Source organism: Neoarius graeffei, chromosome 14 (assembly GCF_027579695.1).
Source record: "Neoarius graeffei isolate fNeoGra1 chromosome 14, fNeoGra1.pri, whole genome shotgun sequence".
NCBI lineage: Eukaryota > Metazoa > Chordata > Actinopteri > Siluriformes > Ariidae > Neoarius > Neoarius graeffei.
Window position 1 is genome coordinate 14,303,662 of NC_083582.1, and position 19,168 is coordinate 14,322,829.

Here is a 19,168-nt window from a genome sequence, read left to right on the forward strand (position 1 = left end):
GTTCAGCACACTTTCTGGATACCTGTTTTAAGGATGATTTGTACGTCAAGTATGTTGATGTGGTGGAAGGCCAGAAGAGACGATTGAAGGAAGATGTTGTGCCAACAGAATTTGAACATAGCAAGGGCAAGGCTCCAAAAGAATGTGCAAGTACTGCGTCAAGGATACAAAAACGAGAAAGGGAGGGCATTATTAAAGAGGTATTTATATTGTTTTTATCTAGTAAAAGTAAATTTGTCAGTCTGTCTGTTCAGATCTATTCACGTTTAGGAAGACCAAATGCGCAAACTGATCGCTCGATGCTCTATTATCGCTCAGCATGAACAACATCACATGGCCTTTTTGAAGGAGCAATTTTGATTTCTTTCCAGAGTATTGGACGCTTTGTATATTCGTTTAAGACCGTGCCGTGGATGGCACAGTGGTGTAGTGGTTAGCAATGTTGCCTCACAGCAAGAAGGTTCTGGGTTTGAGCCCAGTGGCCAGTGGGGGCCTTTCTGTGTGGAGTTTGCTTGTTCTCCCCATGTCAGCGTGGGTTTCCTCCGAGTGCTCCAGTTTCCCCCACAGTTCAAAGACATGCACTTAGGTTAATGTGGAGCAGCCTTGGGCTGAAGTGCCCTTGAGCAAGATACTTAACCCCTGACTGGTCCCCGAGTGCTGTAGTTTGGCTGCCCACTGCTCTGGGTGTGTGTGCATGTGTTCACCGCTTCAGATGGGTTAAATGCAGAGGATGAATCTCACTGTGCTTGAAGTGTGAATGTGACAAATAAAGGTTTCTTCTTCTTCTTTCTTCTAAAACTGAACTGATGGCAGTGATGTGTCAGCCTTCCAAGTCACTTTCCGCCATCTTGTCTGAGGAAGTTGATTACCGCTTAACGCTTTGCCCCTTCAGTACTGAAGAGCGACACTCAGCCTTGCACCCAGGTGACGTCACGCATCACCCTTCCAACAGGCTGCATGGCAGCCTACTGGTGGCATTAGAGCAGTGATACAAAAATGCTCACAACTTTCTCATAAATGGTCAAACATGCCTGAAACTTTTCTTACAGGCTCTCAGTATTACAAGCTACCAACCCATGCATGTATGTATGTTACATTTTCCATTCCTTTAAACAAGTGTTGAAGGAGTTTGACTTTATCATGTAGCTTTAGCAACGAGCCAGTGAGTATAAATAATCTGCACATGAACACATGACACTGTTAAACTCACCTCAACATATCTTTTACAATCGTTGAACCCGCCATGGGCAATGCTAAAGGCACTGTTATAAACAGTACAGCGCGCAACACTGGCATTATTTTACCCCTATTAGGCAAGGGGACACATTCATGTAATCTGAGGTGAAGTGTGTTTTGTATTTTGTTTTTTTGGGGCACTCTGCCATGATGCTCCTGGATACACTGAACTGATGGATTCTCGCTCGGAGAGAGAAGACGTAAAGCTCACCCAAACAGAACATTGGTTGGTCTACTTAACAAGACAGACCAATCAGAATGTGCTCTTTCTCTCTCAGTCCAGGAGAGAAGATGTAAAGCCAGCCCACACTGAGCACTGTTTGGTCTACTTAACAAGACAGACCAATCAGGATGCACTCTCTCTCTCTGTTAGGGTTTTGCTGGGATTCGAACCTGGTTCGTTGGTGTGATGATCCAGCAAACCCCCACTAGGCCACCAGGGGAATGACTCAAATGCAGAGGCGTGAGGCGGAAGTAGAAAAAGTAACAAAAGGTTTATTTATACTATGTACACTATATACAATCCAGGGCAAAACAAAAAAAACAAAAACAAAGAGTATAATTCAAAAAGAAAAAGGCAAAAATGCAAAAGCTCAGAAGATCCACAAAACACAGTACAAAGGAAACTGGAGATAAACATAACAGCACAAAGACTCCGTGACAAGAAGACTGAACTCAGGGGTATAAATACACAAACTAATTAAGGACACAGGTGAAGATAATTAGGACTAACAGGCAATTAACAAAAACACAAAACACAGGAACAGTGGCGGCCTCTAGAGGCCAAAATAAACAAGACACGAAAAGGAAATAACAGCGGCCTCTAGAGGCCAAAACAGTCCAAGTCCTAACAGGACCCCCCCCCCTTTAGGAGCGTCTCCTGACGTTCCCAGGGCGATCCGGATGGGCCGAATGGAAGTCCCGACACAGTTCTTTATCTAGGACATCCCGAGCAGGAACCCAGCAGCGCTCCTCAGGACCATAGCCCTCCCAGTCCACCAGATATTGCAACCCGCCGCGGACCCGGCGGGAGTCAAGCAGGCGATGCACAGTGAACACAGTCTGCCCCTGGAAGATGCGGGGGGGTGGGGGGTTCCTAGGGGCAGGGGCATACGTAGACGTCAGTACAGGCCGCAACAGGGAAACATGGAAAGTGGGGTTGATCCTCAGAGTCCGGGGCAACTGGAGCCGGTAGGAGACAGGGTTCACCCTGCGCACCACCTTGAAGGGGCCAATGTAGCGAGGAGCAAGCTTGCGGTTCTCCACCCGCAGCGGAAGGTCCTTAGTGGACAGCCAAACCCGCTGCCCAGGGCGGAAAGTGTGTGCAGGTCTTCTGTGGCGGTTGGCCTGAGTCTGGTTGGTTCTGGAGGTCTGTATGAGGGTCTTCCTGACCTTGCTCCAGGTCTTGCGACACCGTCTCACATATTGGTTGACCGAGGGCACCCCCGCATCCTCCTCCTGGTCCGGGAACAGAGGTGGCTGGAACCCGAATTGGCACTGGAATGGCGACAGCTTGGTGGCCGATGACTGCAGGGTGTTGTGGGCATACTCTGCCCATGGCAGCCAGGTGCTCCACGATGTCGGGTTATCCATAGCCAGGCCTCGCAGGGTGGTTTCCAGGTCCTGGTTGAGCCTCTCCGTCTGACCATTGGACTGTGGGTGAAACCCAGAGGAGAGGCTGGCAGTGGCTCCGATGACCTTGCAGAACCCGTGCCACACTCGGGAGGAGAACTGGGGCCCTCGGTCTGAGACGATGTCCTGTGGAAGACCAAAGACTCGGAAGACATGATTAAATATAAGTTTCGCTGTTTCAAGAGCAGAGGGGAGTTTGCACAGAGGTATGAAGCGGCAGGCCTTGGAAAATCTGTCAACAATGACCAAAATGACCATGTTACCTTGTGACTCAGGGAGACCCGTGATGAAGTCGACTGCCACGTGGGACCAGGGACGCCGGGGAATGGTCAGAGGATGCAGGAGACCCTGGGGATGCTGTCGTGGGTTCTTGGTTCTGGTGCAAACCTCACAGGACAGGACAAATGACCTTACTTCCTGCTCCATGTTAGGCCACCAGAAGCATCTTTTCAGGAAGTCCAGGGTCCTCCGAGCTCCCGGGTGGGCGGTGAGAGGGGAAGAGTGACCCCACTGGAGAACCTTGGCCCGGGCTTGATGTGGGACGTACAAGAGGCCCGGTGGCCCCGTCCCAGGACCGGGGTCCTGGCGTTGGGCTCGTCGAACAGTCTCCTCAATACCCCAGTGGACAGGGGCCACAATCTGGGACACCGGGATAATAGGCCCGACTTCATTCTCCCTGTTAGTGGCAGAGAACAGCCTGGACAGTGCGTCAGGTTTGGTGTTCTTGGAGCCGGGACGGTACGAGAGGGTGAAGTCAAACCGACTGAAAAACAGGGCCCACCTAGCCTGTCGAGGGTTCAGTCTCTTGGCTTGCTGGAGGTACTCCAGGTTCTTGTGGTCAGTCCAAACCAGGAATGGATGTTGCGCTCCCTCCAGCCAGTGCCTCCACTCCTCAAGGGCCAGTTTGACCGCTAACAGTTCTCGATCCCCCACATCGTACCGGGACTCCGCAGGACTCAGGCGGTGGGAGAAGTAAGCGCAGGGGTGCAGCTTTCCTTCCGAACGTTGAGAGAGTACCGCGCCGACACCACTGTCCGAGGCGTCCACCTCCACGATGAATGGTTGGGAGGTGTCCGGGAGGACCAGAATGGGTGCCGTGCAGAAGCAGGCCTTGAGGTCTTTGAATGCCTTTTCTGCCTGAGGAGACCAGCCATAAGATCCACCTGTCCCTTTGGTGAGGTCTGACATGGGTGCTGCCACAGAACTGAAGTTCCTGATGAACTCGCGGTAGAAGTTAGCGAATCCTAAGAACCGCTGAACCTCCTTAACAGACTTGGGAGTAGGCCAGTCCCGGACGGCCAGGGTCTTGGCAGGGTCCATTTGGAGTTGGCCTGTCCGTACAATAAATCCCAGAAAGGAGACCTCGGGAACATGAAATTCGCATTTCTGGGCCTTGGCGAACAGATTGTTCTGTAGCAGCCTCTGGAGAACCTGGCGGACATGGTGGCGGTGCTCCTGCACGGTCTTGGAAAAGATAAGGATGTCGTCGAGGTAGACAAAGACGTACAGGTTAATCATGTCCCTTAAGACGTCGTTGATTAGGGCCTGAAAAACAGCTGGTGCGTTGGTGAGTCCGAAGGGCATCACCTGGTATTCGTAGTGCCCAGACGGGGTGTTAAAGGCAGTCTTCCACTCGTCTCCCTGTCGGATACGGATGAGGTGGTATGCGTTCCGTAGGTCCAACTTGGTGAAGACGGTGGCGCCTTGGAGCAGGTCGAAAGCAGTGGACATCAGCGGAAGGGGATATCGGTTGCGCACAGTGATCTTGTTCAGGCCCCTGTAGTCAATACATGGTCGAAGCCCCCCATCCTTCTTGCCGACAAAGAAGAAGCCGGCACCAGCAGGTGAGGTGGAGGGTCGAATGAACCCAGAGACCAGGGCGTCTTTGAGGTATTCCTCCATAGCCTTGCGTTCTGGCTGAGAGAGGGAAAACAGTCTGCCACGAGGAGGGGTAGTCCCAGGGAGCAAGTCGATGGCACAGTCGTAGGCCCGGTGCGGAGGAAGAACGGCGGCCCTGCTCTTGCTGAATACCTCCTTGAGATCCCAGTACTCTGTGGGAACTTGAGATAACTCGGTGAGATCAGGGGGCTCGGCAGGAGACACAGGAGAGCTAGAGAGCAGACAAGAGGCATGGCATGCAGGGCCCCATTCCACAACCTGGCTTGTTACCCAGTCTATGCGAGGGTTGTGGCGAGTAAGCCAAGGAAGGCCTAGAATAACTGGGAACTCAGGTGAAGGAATCAGGTGCAGGGATATTTCTTCCTTGTGACCTTGAGACTGGAGGAAGACTGGAGAAGTAACTTGAGTGACTCTTCCATCACCTAACGCTTGGCCATCGAGGGCAGACACAGACAGAGGGACTTCAAGAGGTGCAGTAGGTATATTGATGCTTTGGGCGAAGTGAATATCCATAAAGTTCCCAGCCGCCCCTGAGTCTATCAAAGCTTGACAAGAGTGGACAGACTCACCCCAGGAGATGGAGACCGGGATGTAGATTCCTTGGCCAGGGAGTCCGGGAGAGAGGGTAGGCCCCGTCACAACCCTCCCTCGGCTGGACGGGGCGGTCCTTTTCCCAAGAGTTCGGGACATGATGCTCGGAAGTGACCAGGCTTGCCACAGTAGATGCAGCACTTGTCCCTCCTTCTGCGCTCCCTCTCAGATGCGGAGAGGCGAGTACGACCCACTTGCATGGGTTCTGGACAGTCACTGAAGGAGGTAGACGGTCTCCAGGTAGAGGTAGGGAGGCTGGGGGGGCTCAAGGCTTGGTGGCGTTCTCTCATCCTGTTGTCCAGACGAATAGCATGTGAGATGAGGGTTTCGAGGTCACTTGGGCATCCAATAGAGGCCAGACCATCCTTGATGGGGTCAGACAGACCATGGTGGAAGGCTGACACCAGGGCAGTCTCGTTCCATCCACTTACTGCTGCGAGTGTTCGGAACGAGATGGCGTAATCTGCGACGCTTCCTCCTTGCCGGATGGACATGAGCTTTCGGGCTGCGTCGGTACTGATGTCTGCCTGATCGAAGACCCGAAGCATCTCTTCAGAAAACAGCTGGAAATCAAAGCACTCAGGTCCCTGTCTTTGCCAGATAGCAGTAGCCCAGGCTCGCGCCTTACCAGCTAATAAGGTGATCACAAAGGCAATCTTGCGGCGATCCGTAGTGTAGGTGGTAGGCTGAAGCTCAAAGGTGAGTTGACACTGGGTAAGGAACTCTTGGCACTCACTGTGCTTGCCGTCATACCTCTGTGGTGCAGGAAGGCTGGGTTCGCGAGGTGAAGAAGGCAGCATGGCAGGAGGCACTGGAGCAGGAGTGGGAGCTGGATCAGGAGCAGGAACAGGAACTGGATCAGGAGCAGGAGATGCAGGCAGAGATGTCAGCTGTGCCAGGGTTTTCCCAATTTGCTGAAGCAGTTCCTCATGGCGAGCAAGGGCCTCACGTTGGCTGGTGAGCGTACGTCCATGAGCGTCCATGGTCGCTCCGAAGCATGTCAAAGCTGCCATAATTCCCTGAAGGTTGGCCGGGTAGACAGTTGAAGCAGCCTCTGCTGAGTCGGTCATGACGGAGTCTTTCTGTTAGGGTTTTGCTGGGATTCGAACCTGGTTCGTTGGTGTGATGATCCAGCAAACCCCCACTAGGCCACCAGGGGAATGACTCAAATGCAGAGGCGTGAGGCGGAAGTAGAAAAAGTAACAAAAGGTTTATTTATACTATGTACACTATATACAATCCAGGGCAAAACAAAAAAAACAAAAACAAAGAGTATAATTCAAAAAGAAAAAGGCAAAAATGCAAAAGCTCAGAAGATCCACAAAACACAGTACAAAGGAAACTGGAGATAAACATAACAGCACAAAGACTCCGTGACAAGAGGACTGAACTCAGGGGTATAAATACACAAACTAATTAAGGACACAGGTGAAGATAATTAGGACTAACAGGCAATTAACAAAAACACAAAACACAGGAACAGTGGCGGCCTCTAGAGGCCAAAATAAACAAGACACGAAAAGGAAATAACAGCGGCCTCTAGAGGCCAAAACAGTCCAAGTCCTAACACTCTCTCTTTCTCTCTCTCTCTCTCTCTCTCTCTCTCTCTCTTTCTCTCTGGGAGAAAAGAGGTAAAGCCCACCCACACAGAAAACCAATTGGCCTACTTAGTAAGACAGAGCAATCAGCATGCACTCTCTCTCACTCTCTGTGTCTCTCTTTCTGGGAGAGAAGACGGAAAACCCACCCACACAGAAAACCGATTGGTCTACTTAGCAAGGCAGAGCAATCAGCACTTGCACTCTCTCTGAGGGAGCCGCTATCAATATGCAAGATACTCCCAGAACTTCCGGGAAAGTTGGGAATAATTCAACTTGTCCCGTCAGACAAGCGGATGAGGATTTGACTTGTCCAGACTGAACATTTAGTTGTCCTGTCCAGTCAGACTACTGCTAATGTTGAGCCCTGTATTGATTTTTTTTTTTGGTGTGCAAGCGATAGCATGGCACTGAATGTCGCACAGCGCAGCAGAGTGATGCATATCCATGCTTTAGGGAAAGCCCTGCCTACTGGCTAAAGAAGCTAACCTCACTACATGAGGGCTTAGCAGCACAGATAAACCAGCTGCTCGTGGATGGGACTCACCTGGAATGGCTGACTGAAGGTCAGACAGTCCTGATCCTGAAGGACCCACAGAAGGGAGCTATCCCATCCAACTACTGCTTGATAACCTGCCTCTGCACAACATGGAAGCTCCTGTCAGGCATCACAGAGGATAAGATGAGTAGGCACATGGCTCAATACATGAGCAAGGCTTAGAAAGGAATTGCTAGGAACACTAGAGGAGCAAAGCATCAGCTACTGGTAGACAGTGCAGTATAGCTCGAGACTACCACTCAGAACCTGTGCACCGCCTGGATTGACCCACACACGGATTTCGGAATGCTTGAAACTGTACAAAACCAACAGGACTCAAAGAACCATCATCAAGAACTCAATGAGGCTGTAGAAAACAACCCTAGAAGCCAACTTCAAGCCAATAACACAAGTCACCATAAAGTGTGGCATATACCAAGGAGATGCCCTGTCCCTGCTGCTGTTCTGCATAGGACTGAACCCCCTTAGCCAGATCATCACCAAGAGCGGCTTTGGATATAGACTGTGAAATGTAGCAACCATCAGCCACCTCCTCTACATGGATGACATCGAGCTGTATGCCAGGTCTGAGTGAGACATTGACTCACTGATCCACACCACCAGGATGTAAAGCAATGACATAGGGGTGGTGTTCCCAGATGGCTTAATAGGAGACATGGAAGACAGCTACAAGTACCTTGGAATTCCACAGGCAAATGGCAACCATGAAGAGGCTGCTAGGAAAACAACAACAACAACCAAATACCTACAGAGGGTAAGGCAGGTCTTGAGAAGTCAGCTGAATGGGAGGAGTCAGCTGAGTGTGTGTGTGTGTATATATATATATATATATATATATATATATATATATATATATATATATATATATATATCTACAACCCCAATTCCAAAAAAGTTGGGACAAAGTACAAATTGTAAATAAAAACGGAATGCAATAATTTACAAATCTCAAAAACTGATATTTTATTCACAATAGAACATAGACAACATCTCAAATGTCGAAAGTGAGACATTTTGAAATTTCATGCCAAATATTGGCTCATGTGAAATTTCATGACAGCAACACATCTCAAAAAAGTTGGGACAGGGGCAATAAGAGGCTGGAAAAGTTAAAGGTACAAAAAAGGAACAGCTGGAGGACCAAATTGCAACTCATTAGGTCAATTGGCAATAGGTCATTAACATGACTGGGTATAAAAAGAGCATCTTGGAGTGGCAGCGGCTCTCAGAAGTAAAGATGGGAAGAGGATCACCAATCCCCCTAATTCTGCGCCAACAAATAGTGAAGCAATATCAGAAAGGAGTTCGACAGTGTAAAATTGCAAAGAGTTTGAACATGTCATCAGCTACAGTGCATAATATCATCAAAAGATTCAGAGAATCTGGAAGAATCTCTGCGTGTAAGGGTCAAGGCTGGAAAACCATACTGGGTGCCCGTGATCTTCGGGCCCTTAGACAGCACTGCATCACATACAGGCATGCTTCTGTATTGGAAATCACAAAATGGGCTCAGGAATATTTCCAGAGAACATTATCTGTGAACACAATTCACCATGCCATCTGCCGTTGCCAGCTAAAACTCTATAGTTCAAAGAAGAAGCCGTATCTAAACATGATCCAGAAGCGCAGACATCTTCTCTGGGCCAAGGCTCATTTAAAATGGACTGTGGCAAAGTGGAAAACTGTTCTGTGGTCAGACGAATCAAAATTTGAAGTTCTTTATGGAAATCAGGGACGCCGTGTCATTCAGACTAAAGAGGAGAAGGACGACCCAAGTTGTTATCAGTGCTCAGTTCAGAAGCCTGCATCTCTGATGGTATGGGGTTGCATTAGTGCATGTGGCATAGACAGCTTACACATTTGGAAAGACGTCATCAATGCTGAAAGGTATATCCAGGTTCTAGAGCAACATATGCTCCCATCCAGACGACGTCTCTTTCAGGGAAGACTTTGCATTTTCCGACATGACAATGCCAAACCACGTATTGCATCAATTACAGCATCATGGCTGCGTAGAAGAAGGGTTCAGGTACTGAACTGGCCAGCCTGCAGTCCAGATCTTTCACCCAAAGAAAACATTTGGCGCATCATAAAACGGAAGATACGACAAAAAAGACCGAAGACAGTTGAGCAACTAGAATCCTACATTAGACAAGAATGGGTTAACATTCCTATCCTTAAACTTGAGCAACTTGTCTCCTCAGTCCCCAGACGTTTACAGACTGTTGTAAAGAGAAAAGGGGATGTCTCACAGTGGTAAACATGGCCTTGTCCCAACTTTTTTGAGATGTGTTGTTGTCATGAAATTTAAAATCACCTAATTTTTCTCTTTAAATGATACATTTTCTCAGTTTAAACATTTGATATGTCATCTATGTTCTCTTCTGAATAAAATATGGAATTTTGAAACTTCCACACCATTGCATTCCGTTTTTATTTACAATTTGTACTATGTCCCAACTTTTTTGGAATCGGGGTTTTATATATATATATATATATATATATATATATATATATATATATATGTGGAGAGAGAGAGAGAGAGAGAGTGGTGCTTGAAAGTTTGTGAACCCTTTACAATTTTCTATATTTCTGCATAAATATGACCTAAAACATCATCGGATTTTCACACAAGTCCTAAAAGTAGATAAAGAGAACCCAGTTAAACAAATGAGACAAAAATATTATACTTTGTCATTTATTTATTGAGGGAAATGATCCAATATTACATATCTGTGAGTGGCAACAGTATGTGAACCTCTAGGATTAGCAGTTAATTTGAAGGTCAAATTAGAGTCAGGTGTTTTCAATCAGTGGGATGACAATCAGGTGTGAGTGGGCACCCTGTTTTATTTAAAGAACAATGATCTATCAAAGTCTGATCTTCACAACACATGTTTGTGGAAGTGTATCATGGCATGAACAAAGGAGATTTCTGAGGACCTCAGAAAAAGCGTTGTTGATGCTCATCAGGCTGGAAACATATCTGTGAAGATACTCAGTCGTCCAGGTACATAGTAATCTGTGGTTTGTAGAAGAGAGCAACTGGACTTGCTTGAAAAGTCTTGAAGACGTTTCGCCTCTCGTCCGAAAGGCATCATCAGTTCTGTCTGTCTAATAGGGAGTATCAAGTATTTATCCTCTCATGGATCATAATAGAATCCAAATCAGAATGCTGATGGCTGCATTGAAGGTGGCTGATAGATGTCATAGACACCCACCTCTGTTCAGTGATGGTCGTTCCAGGCTGACAAAATTGAACGATCCTCTCTGGCTAAGATGTCTGCCAGTTTTCTGGAAGTCCTCTCATACTCCCGCACTAGTCGAAGGGAACTCATCCCAAAGTGTGTAGAAACATATGTTTCTACACACTTTGGGATGAGTTCCCTTCGACTAGTGCGGGAGTATGAGAGGACTTCCAGAAAACTGGCAGACATCTTAGCCAGAGAGGATCGTTCAATTTTGTCAGCCTGGAACGACCATCACTGAACAGAGGTGGGTGTCTATGACATCTATCAGCCACCTTCAATGCAGCCATCAGCATTCTGATTTGGATTCTATTATGATCCATGAGAGGATAAATACTTGATACTCCCTATTAGACAGACAGAACTGATGATGCCTTTCGGACGAGAGGCGAAACGTCTTCAAGACTTTTCAAGCAAGTCCAGTTGCTCTCTTCTACCAACCACAGATCAGGCTGGAAAAGGTTACAAAACCATCTCTAAAGAGTTTGGACTTCACCAATCGACAGTCAGACAGATTGTGTACAAATGGAGGAAATTCAAGACCATTGTTACCCTTCCCAGGAGTGGTCGACCAACAAAGATCACTCCAAGAGCAAGGCATGCAATAGTCAGCGAGGTCACAAAGGACCCCAGGGTAACTTCTAAGCAACTGAAGGCCTTACTCACATTGGCTAATGTTAATGTTCATGAGTCCACCATCAGGAGAACACTGAACAACAATGGTGTGCATGGCAGGGTTGCAAGGAGAAAGCCACTGCTATCCAAAAAGAACATTGCTGCTCGTCTGCAGTTTGTAAAGATCACATGGACAAGCCAGAAGGCTATTGGAAAAATGTTTTGTGGATGGATGAGACCAAAATAGAACTTTTTGGTTTAAATGAGAAGCGTTATGTTTGGAGAAAGGAAAACACTGCATTCCAGCATAAGAACCTTATCCCATCTGTGAAACATGGTGGTGGCAGTATCATGGTTTGGGCCTGTTTTGCTGCATCTGGGCCAGGACGGCTTGCCATCATTGATGGAACAATGAATTCTGAATTATACCAGCAAATTCTAAAGGAAAATGTCAGAACATCTGTCCATGAACTGAATCTCAAGAGAAGGTGGGTCATGCAGCAAGACAACGACCCTAAGCACACAAGTCGTTCTACCAAAGAATGGTTAAAGAAGAATAAAGTTAATGTTTTGGAATGGCCAAGTCAAAGTCCTGACCTTAATCCAATCGAAATGTTGTGGAAGGACCTGAAGCGAGCAGTTCATGTAAGGAAACCCAAGTATAATATTTTTTTCTCATTTATTTAACTGGGTTCTTTTTATCTTCTTTTAGGACTTGTGTGAAAATCTGATGATATTTTAGGTCATATTTATGCAGAAATATAGAAAATTCTAAAGGGTTCACAAACTTTCAAGCACCAATGTATATGCATTGTTTGTGTGTGTGTGTGTGTGTGTGTGTGTGTGTGTGTGTGTTTATACACACACACACACAGATCTATCTATCTATCTATCTATCTATCTATCTATCTATCTATCTATCTGTGTGTGTTTATACACACACACAGACAGATAGATAGATAGATAGATAGATAGATAGATAGATAGATAGATAGATAGATAGATAGATAGATAGATAGATTACTCTGTGATATATATTAAAATAAATGTCACTTCTGTCCTTCTGTCCACCTTATCTCTTCTCTCTCAAATACACACACACAGGAAGTGTTGACCATTTGGTCAGATCCAGAGAGGTTGGCAAGCTCACACACACACACACACACACACACACACACACACACACACACACACACACACACACACACACACACACACACACACACACACACACTTACTTTGGCAGGGTGAAGAGGCCAGCAGAGTCTTTTTGCCATCTGGTATCTTTCAAATATATAAGAATAATGAACTGTACAACTAGACATCAAATGCTGCAGAAATATACAAAGGAAAACAAATCACAGCCCGAATGAGCATCAAATCCCAAATTCCAAACAGTGTCTCATAGTACCTTTTGGAACCATGCTGATCATCTTCATTATCTCAGCCAAGGAGGTTATGTTTTCGGTAGCGTTGGTTTGTTTGTTTGTTGGTTTGTCTGTTAGCAAAATTACGGAAAAAGTAATGAACGGATTGCTCTGAAATTTTTTCCAGAGGTGTGACTGGGCACAAGTAACAACCCATTAAATTTTGCCGGTGATCCGGATCACCTTCTGGATCCCGGATTTTTTTTAAAGGATTCTTGCCGGAGGTCTGTGCTCTCCCAGTGCTTTTCTAGTTTAGAACTGAGTTTAACTCAAACCAGAATGTGGCTTGTACTTCGGAGCAGGTGATGCAGAGCTCTATCAAATACTGTTTATCAGCCATTCGACAAATATTCATCTTTGAGTCCTCATTCACAATTCTATATGGTTTATATATTTGAAATGTAGCTTATGTTCTGTTGATTTGCTTGCTCAAGTCCACATTTCTGTACACTTGGAGTTATTATTGCACCTAGTGATCAAACATCAGAACTGCAACCAGCACTGAGAGAGACCCAGTGGGGCAGGAACCATGCTGCTCCCTGCTCAGGAGGAAAAAACTGAACTGAAAGGATTGTCAAGGTCACAGTTTTTACAGCAAATTGGTCAAGTTTAAAAATACTTGTTTTATAGCAAATAATCAGTAATAAATTTTAAAATCCATATTCAAGGCGAAATGTAAGTTCAGACAGTGTGTCTATGACACAGCCTACAGAACCAGTCTATTTGTAAGATACATGAGACACCAAAAATACGTCCTGAATACTTGTTCCCCATGCAAAGGCTGAGAAAAATAAGAACAATTATGTCTCCCTTTTCCAAAGCCAGGTTTTTTTTTTTTTTTGGGGGGGGGGGGGGGGGGGGTATGCTAGATTATGGTCTTTATTGTGGTTTTCGAGATGTAGCCAAGCTGGAAATTTGGCCAAAAGTACTCAAACAGAGTTGAACAAAAGAACATCTAAAACCAGCCAAAATGTTCTCCTAACTGTACGCTGGATCACCGTATGTTATCAACTATAGCATATAGCTTCTCGAGTGAGGCGATGTCATTATTAATGTCATCCTGCAACACCAACTTCAGTGGTCACCAGTTGCTACTGACTCAAACTATCTCAATCCCTAATGGTTATCTCATCCTTATCTTCATATTATTTCATAATCATTATCTCTATTATCAGTCCAATATATATCACAATATCCTGTTATATAAGGATTATTTTCAGCAAAATCCCATTGTATTTCATAATATATTTCATCAAAACACTTTTAGTGAATACTCCATATTATCTAAGAGTATGTTTATTAAAAATTATTTATTTGTATTGATTATTGTCTTGTATCTTCATCTCCAGCATTTTCAGCATAAATTCATTGTATGTCAGGTTATATCATAGCCTTATAACATCTTACTTTCAAGACCATGATATCTCAGATTATTTTAAGGTCTAGTAGTATCTGATTTACAGCCCATTATATCTCAGATTATCTCATGGTCTCTTAGAATCTTAATTAAAATCCCACTGTATCTCAGGGTTTTTTTTCAATTTAAAGATTCTTCTATCTCAGATTATCTCATGCTTTCATAGTATCTCCATTTAAAGCCCCTTCTATTTCTGATTATCTCATGATCTCATAGTATCTTCATTTAAAGCCCCTTCTATCTAAGATTATCTCATGATGTCTTAGTATCTTCATTGAAAGACCCTTTTATCTCAGATTATCTCATGCTCTCATAGTATCTCCATTTAAAGATTCTTCTATCTCAGATTATCTCATGCTTTCATAGTATCTCCATTTAAAGCCCCTTCAATTTCTGATTATCTCATGATCTCATAGTATCTTCATTTAAAGACCCTTCTATCTAAGATTATCTCATGATGTCTTAGTATCTTCATTTAAAGACCCTTCTATTTCAAATTGTCTTAGTATTTTCATTTAACGACCCTTCTATCTCAGATTATCTCATGCTCTCATAGTATCTCCATTCAAAGATTCTTCTATCTCAGATTATCTCATGATTTCATAGTATCTCCATTTAAAGCCCCTTCTATTTCTGATGAGCTCAAGATCTCATAGTATCTCCATTTAAAGCCCCTTCTATTTCTGATTATCTCATGATGTCTTAGTATCTTCATTTAAAGAACCTTCTATCTCAGATAATCTCATGATCTCATATTATCTTCATTTAAAGCCCCTTCTATCTCAGATTATCTCATAATCTCAGAGTATCTTCATTTAAAGACCATTCTATTTCTGATTATCTCATGATGTCTTAGTATTTTCATTTAAAGACCCTTCTATCTCAGATTATCTCATGCTCTCATAGTATCTCCATTTAAAGATTCTTCTATCTCAGATTATCTCATGCTTTCATAGTATCTTCATTTAAAGACCCTTCTATTTCAGATTATCTCATGATGTCTTAGTATCTTCATTTAAAGACACTTTTATCTCAGATCATCTCATGCTCTGATAGTATCTTCATTTAAATATCCTTCTATCTCAGATTATCTCATGCTCTCAAAGTTTTGTAATTTTAAAGCCAATTTTATTGCAGATGATCTCATGGTTTTTTAGTATTTTAATTAAAAGCCCATTGTATCTCAGACTATCCCATGGATTTAATGTATCTTAATTTAAAGATCAAAGTGATCATCAATTAAGTCATAACTAGCTTACAGAATTGTCTGTAAGAATATAATTTCTATATATTTCTGTATAATTTCAACATCTGTTTTTACTGGAATAAAGATTGTGAGCATTATCAGAGCATTAGGTGGTAACGTTACCAAAATAATGTTGCTGCACTGTTAAATAAGGTTTTCAACACAGGGTTATATCTTTATCAGGATGCTTGGGTTAACATTTTATCATCTCGAAATCTTCCAGCAATATTGAAGGAAAGTTTTTAAAGATTATTACGGATGTATTGTACATTTGTTTGAAGTGTAACGCTCAAATAAGGTTCGGCTATCATAAAAATGTTAGCCGGGTTCTCAGGACTCGGGGATCGCCCCTCTCCCCATAGCCAAGAGCGAGATCAGTAATCAGGAACTCTGTGGGAGTTAAAAAATTCATGAAATTCAGGATGTACCCCCCCCACACACACACACGCACATTTGGAGACACGTTTCAAAAAATTATATTACACAGTGTTTCTCTGTCAAGGGACTCACCTCAATTTGTATTACAATAAGCCCCCATAATGCATCAGTGCACCTCTGATACAAAGCTAATGACCATAACACCGGACACACACACACACACACACACACACATATATCTATACAGCATCCCTGCTAAGTAGCTGACAAGCCGGGAAAATGCTATAGCAAACAAATCAATATGTAGATGGGCGAAGATAAAACTGACTTCTGCATTGGTCAGCAAATCTCTTCCTGCTCTCTCTGAAAAAAAAATGCTAACAAAGAAAATGAGCGGCAAATAACACAAGTGACGCCGCAAGTCATTGCATACGACATGCACTTATAAACACGATCATTTTCTATAACAGCAGCTCTGACAGTATTAATGCACACGTTCTGTTATTGTTTCCGTAGTAACAGCTCATTCACGGGGACTTGTGAGGAAAAAAGGATGCTGGTGATGGAAAGACTGTTTATAGCTGCTACAGCATAAGTCAGAACAGGAACCAAGTTGTTTCATGGACGGTCCAAAACACTGAATGTAACTATAAATGGACAAAAAGAACAAGAACAGACATAAACACAAACACAGGAAAAACAATATTTAACATCTCAAAATGAATAATCGTAATATTTAACAACCTTTATATAACAGTTGAGTAGCTCTAAAACAACAACATGACAGACAAAAAACAAATGAAACACAACAAAAGTGACAACGACTGAAACAAAAAGAACAAGCACAATATTTAGTGGCTCTGAAACAATACGACAATCGAAAGCCACATTTCATTAGAGTCAAAAGGCATTACTTTGGTACAAAACCTCTATACTACTATAGTTGTGTTGAACAAATCAAGAGGTTGTGTTGCTTTCTTTGATAGTACAGATCTTTTTTTCTCATTCTTCAAAATACCTTTAGAGAGACAGTTAAGAGCTCCCATGTAGTTCCTTTTTACTGAACTGAAAGCACCACAAAGTCATACATTTTTCATTAAAGCAAATGGAAGAAAGAGAGAGAGAGAGAGAGAGAGAACGAAGTGAGGGAACCCACCTCTGGTTAGGATCGCTGTCCCACAGAGTTGCTTATATGCCTGATATGCTGATTAGATCTTGAATTGATTCATTAATTTACAATCATACACACAAACACACAAAGACACACACACACACGTACAGACACAATCTCCGAAACAAGAGGAGCATCAGGGTTCACGACAGCAGCACTGTTCACACCCAAAGGCTGTGATCAAATGATATGGGGGAGAGAGAGAGAGAGAGAGAGAGAGAGATGGAGGAGGGGTAACATAATGTATGTCCATGAATCAGTCCATCCTCTATTTCCACTTAAAGACGAGTTCACTGATGGGAATCTCTGCTCTTTTTACTGCACTTGGCTTGGCTCATCAAAAAGAATCGATTCTTTTGGCTCCCAAATGGCTCCTTGCCAGTTTTTTTTTTTCAAATAATCTGTTTAAATAAATACAAAAAAAAGCACAATGTGACACATAATCCTGAATTTAATCCTTGAATTTTCACTGAGAGAGCCACTGGATCCTCATTTCCTTTTCAGATATGTGAATCAGCTCCCAACGTTTACCTGAAAGAGCTGGCTCAAAGAGTTGACTTGTTCATGAGCAACACATCACTAAATTGTGTAAAAATTCTTATTCGTGGGTGAGACAGTTATGGCAATAGGATAAGTAGTATGAGCATTGACATATACTGTATATGTCCTTCCAAGTTCAACAACATCATGCCACAACCAATCCCCTCAGTCATGCACACACACCTACTCTAGGACAAAACAGTGAACATAATAATGTTGAGTTTTATTGAATCTATTTGACAGAGGGCTTTATTTACAACCTTAATTCCAAAAAAGTTGGGACACTGTGTAAAACAAATAAAAACAGAATGTGAAGATTGGAAACCCTATATTTCATTGAAAAGAGTAGAAAGACAACATATATGTTGAAACTGAGAAATTTTGTTTTTTTTTTAATATGTGCTCATTATGAATTTGACGTCAGCAACACTTTTCAGAAAGGTTAGAACGAGGCAACAAAAGACTGAAACAGTTGTGTAATGCTTAAAAAATAAAAAAAAAATCCTAATTGGCTCTGTAGTAAAAGAGTCTGGGTGCTAAATTGGCCTGCCTGCAGTCCAGACCTGTCTCTCATTTAAAACATTTAGCGCATTATGAAGCGCAAATGTAGAGGTTCAGTATTGGTGGGTGGAGCACAGAGGACGGCAGGACAGAGATCAGGTTCAAAATAGCATTTATTGCTAGACTTTTCAGTTTAACAACTTCACTCACTCAAACAGACACACACACACACACAACTGGCGTCTTGTTCAGGGCTGAGCTCCTTCCGCTCTCGCTCTCCCTCCTGATATAGGGCGCGGTCACTGGGAAGACACACAAACACAGGTTAATTGCTCTCAGGTGTAGTGATTCTGCCACTTACCTTCCCTGACTCCACCCTCCTGTCACAGACCGGCGCTTGACCACGCCCCCGCTGCCACATACCCCCACCGCCGACTCAGGCCGGGCGGCTGTCCGGCCTGCAGCCGACTCCCCCCCCCCCCCCCCCCCCCCCCCGATGGGAGAGGAAGTCCGCCACGACCATCTGCACCCCCGGCCTGTGGACCACCTTGAAATTAAAGGGTTGGAGTGCCAGATACCAACGGGTGATCCGCGCGTTGGCATCTTTCATGCGGTGGAGCCACTGGAGGGGCGCGTGGTCCGAACAGAGGGTGAAAGGGCGCCCCAGCAGGTAGTACCGGAGGGCGAGAACCGCCCACTTGATGGCCAAACACTCTTTTTCTATGGTGCTGTAGCGCCCCTCACGCACCGACAGCTTCCTGCTGATATACAGGACAGGGCGGTCCTCCCCCTCCACCTCCTGGGACAAAACCGCCCCCAGCCCTCTGTCCGACGCATCGGTCTGCAACATAAAGTGGAGAGAAAAGTCAGGGGAGTGTAGAAGTAGCCCCCCACACAGTGCAGCCTTTACCTCTGAGAAAGCCCGCTGGCACTGCTCCATCCACTGGACCAGATCTGGTGCCCCCTTTTTAGTGAGATCAGTCAGCGGGCTGTGACGTCCGAATAATTAGGTATAAACCTACGATAATAGCCAGCCAGTCCCAGGAACTGTCTCACCCACTTTTTGGTCTTGGGCCTCGGGCAGGCTGCAATTGCTGCCGTCTTATTAAT

At 44.5% G+C, this 19,168-nt stretch overlaps 1 protein-coding gene across 5 annotated transcripts in view; it reads right to left on the minus strand.

The window, feature by feature from the left end:
• Window positions 1–17,177, minus strand: part of samd14 (sterile alpha motif domain containing 14) — a 40,762-nt gene extending 23,585 nt beyond the window's left edge. For 4 of the 5 annotated variants that reach the window (XM_060938755.1, XM_060938754.1, XM_060938752.1 and 1 more), the window contains exon 1: window positions 17,003–17,177. The gene's annotated coding sequence lies outside the window, so the exon portion shown is untranslated. Of the gene's footprint in view, window positions 1–12,616; window positions 12,663–12,789; window positions 12,851–17,002 lie in introns of those variants that run through there. The other variant, XM_060938756.1, reaches the window with a different exon arrangement.
• Window positions 17,178–19,168: the final 1,991 nt, after the last annotated feature.